The sequence below is a fragment of the Capsicum annuum genome, unplaced genomic scaffold, assembly GCF_002878395.1.
Source record: "Capsicum annuum cultivar UCD-10X-F1 unplaced genomic scaffold, UCD10Xv1.1 ctg3887, whole genome shotgun sequence".
In the NCBI taxonomy this organism is placed as follows: Eukaryota; Viridiplantae; Streptophyta; class Magnoliopsida; order Solanales; family Solanaceae; genus Capsicum; species Capsicum annuum.
Genome location: NW_025846042.1, coordinates 78 through 3,657, shown reverse-complemented (window position 1 = coordinate 3,657; position 3,580 = coordinate 78). Strand labels below are relative to the sequence as shown.

Genomic DNA, 3,580 nt, shown 5'->3' with positions numbered 1-3,580 from the left:
TACACCCCTGTTGAAACCAATGTCAATCTAAATGCAGCAACACAAAAAGATACAATTCAAAAAGTCCATTTAAAAACAATTGTGTCAAGGATCGCTTTGGTTGGGGAATGTGAAGCCCACGACTTCAGGCAGCACAACGGAAGGCATGTATGCATACATTATCAGTACAAAAACGAACAAATTTTTAGAGGGAATATACAACTATAGGAACCAAACTCTAGATCAAATTATTAACTAGTATTAGCACATCCGTATTTGGAATTTAACATGCTCTCATGTAGCAATGAACCTTGATGCATATCAATGTAAACATGGCAACTTTTAAGTAGGTAGGACATAAAAGAGATTAAACATGTACATGGATAAACGTACTTTGTGGGAATACACTGGATATGTCGTTATTATTATTGTATGGATAAACGTACTCAATTATAAGGCTCACGACCAACAAGTTCCCAAACTTTAATCCAGTTCTTCATCTTGGAACATTTGAACCAATTAAGACATCATATCTTTTCAGGAGCCAAGACAACATCAAATCCTTATAACGACAATTGACAGCTCAACGTGGAAATTCAACAGCTTTCAGAAAACAGACATATCGAATAGTGTTGCACCACCTTCATTTCGCTAGGGAAAAACCTATAAAAAGCTAGACAATTTAATAAGAAAGAAGAGAGAAGAACAAGAATTGGGATTTTTCTTGTTAGAGGGTGTTTGGATTGACTTATTTTAAAATTAAGTGCTTTTGACCTTTAACTTCTTTATTAAAAAAAAAAAGTTTTTGTGGTGTTTGAGAAAACTAAAAAGTGCATTCAAGCACTCACTTGTAAGCCCAAAAAGTGAAAAGTAAGCTAAAACCCAAAACATAAGTATTCAGCTTTTAGCTTTTAGCTTATAAACTATTTTTAAGTAGACAATCCAAAAACGCTCTCACAGTTCATAAGGAAAAGGAATTTGTGAATCCAATAAAATCTTTGGTTGATGATGGAAGTTTGTTTTCTAAAAAGAATACTTATGCCTTCAGTTGTCAAAGATCTCTCACCATTAAATGAACTTCATTTACCCTGAGCACAGAAAAAGAATTCCCTGGATGAGAGTCATTTGCAATGTGAGCTAACTCTTGTATTGGATTTTGGTTGAAAAGAACATTCCATTATGTCAAGAAAAAAGGATCAAAAACAATAGAAGAATTCTTCAAAATAATGAATATTTATGAATTAGAACAATGTGAAAAATGCACCCCCTCCATGTGTACTACAAAATAAAAAATAATAATGGTCTCCCTTTCAAATTCAAGAAGCTTAGTAAATTTTTGCACACCTGAGATCGAGTCCTTTCGTCCCCGAGGAAGTTGAAGACATGTAGTGGAGGAACTGGGACCCAACTTGGAGAGGCTGCACTGATAACTACGCCATTGGGATGGCCAGAATCGGTGCACTTTTGAAAGGTGGCTCTGAATTCAAACTCGTCTAATGTAGAAATGTTGTTCCACTAGGGTCCATTGACAGAATTGTGCTGACACACAAACTACTCACCGTTCATTGAGCCACTTTCATCATGCCCTTCTTCCCCTATGGTGATGGAGTCATTGCCACGATTGCATCAGACACAAATTAAATTCAAGCAAATCAATTTTCCTTCGTATTTGAGAAACAGCTTTCGTATGTTTGCTAGTATATTTAGTCTCAAGCTCGAGTATAGGAGAAGAAGTAGTAAGTGGATGATTCGTGTAAAATTAGAGTCAAACTAACCGACCCTTACTAATTTGGAAATTGCTCATAGTTTATGTATTGACTGAACTTGTATTGGATGCAACATTAATTAGTGAATGTACCTCCTTCAAATTCACGAGAAGAGTTGCCACTAATCATTAGACAAGCATATCTCTCTCACATTCTCTGAAGAGAACCAAACCATCTCTCTCCTCGAAATGGCATACCATTATGTGTAAGATCTCTATATAGCTTATGAATTGAACCTTTCTCTTCCACTTCAACATATTCCACCAAGTTACCTATTATACAGTAGAATTAACCAGTTAGATATAGTACTACTACTGCTATTAAAACGAAATTCTAGAGCTTAATCACGAAATGGTGATATTAGAGACATTTCAACAACCTCGAAATAAACATTCAGCATGTCTTGCATCAAGCATCCACATGTAAGCTTATGAACCTTGCATGAAGAGGGAGGATACAAATTTTCTTGAGTAACATCATAAGAAACATCGACAATTGCCCATGATCTTGGCTCAATCTGCTGGCAAAATTGTTTGAAATACGATTGTCGCGTTGGGACTTGGGACTAATGAGGAACGCTCTTGATGTTCTTCATACATCTGCAAGTAGTAGGACTAATTTCAGCCTCAACAATATATATGAATATAATCTCAATGAAAAGATGGAAATTAAGACTATATTTCTTTACCAATTGTAACGTACGACTTCGCCTGCCCATTATGCCACGTGATATTACTTCAAGTGTTCTTGCCTTTGAAACAATTGTAGGAAAGAATTCTGCCCATTTGTTCTACAGAATAATGAGAACAGAGCAAAATTTTTACTATTGGGTTATTTGGAAGCAAAATATAGATAGAGAGCAAGAAGATAGACTAACTACATGGCGAAGTCATTCATGATCACAATGCTTGACTCCCTGGAACCTCAATGCGAATATTTGGATTTTTCAATTAACTGTTAGCTTTTGAAAAAATCTGATCTTAACTATCGATGTTAAGTAAATCTCTGTCATCACTTATAGACTTTGTGCTTAAAGGTTCATCAGTTTGTAAAGACCTATGCTTATCACTAATCAAAAGTTAGAATACAAGCCTCCAAATGGAGTAAAAGATTAAAAATGGAGCATTACCTTAAACTCATAAGAATAAACTGAATTAAAGATAAATTTTTGCTTATATTCAAGAAGATTTAGATAACTTTGAAGATTCAGGGTATGTTTGGTACGAAGGAAAACATGAAAATGTTTTCCTGTTTTCTCCTGTTTGATTGGCATTTTGGAAAATATTTTCCAAATCAACTTATTTTACTTTGGAAAATGAATTATTCAGAAGATGATTAGAAGAATAATATTTTCCTGTTTGGTCTGAAATTTTAATCATAATTAACTTGTTAAAAAAATTAACTGAATTATTCAGAAGATGGTTAGAAGAATAATATAAAATGAAATTCTCACATGAATTATTCAGTAGATGATTACGGAATACAAATCATAGTGTGCAATTGAACTCGTTGAATAACAAAAAAGAAAATTATAGTAATTTTAGAGATTAGACGTGGTAGATGTGAAAGGTTCATTACTTTTATTAACAAATTTAATACAAATTAATCATTTTAATTATAGAGAAAGGGAAAAAAAATAGTTTTTAAAAATTAAATGCCAAAAAACTACAAAAATTAAATAAATATGATTTTAGGCAAAATGTTATATCAGTGAATCTATATTTTAAATTTATATATTACAGAAGACACATTAAAAAGTAAAAGTATAAATTTATTAGATGCGTAGTACTCCTTTTTTTAACAATGTCTTGTTAAATTTCAAAAAATAATAGTCA

General features: G+C 32.8%; 1 pseudogene; it reads right to left on the bottom strand.

Annotated features, from left to right (window-relative positions):
- Nucleotides 1-1,030: 1,030 nt before the first annotated feature.
- Nucleotides 1,031-2,813, bottom strand: LOC107841396 (annotated as a pseudogene).
- Between the last annotated feature and the right edge of the window lie 767 nt (nucleotides 2,814-3,580).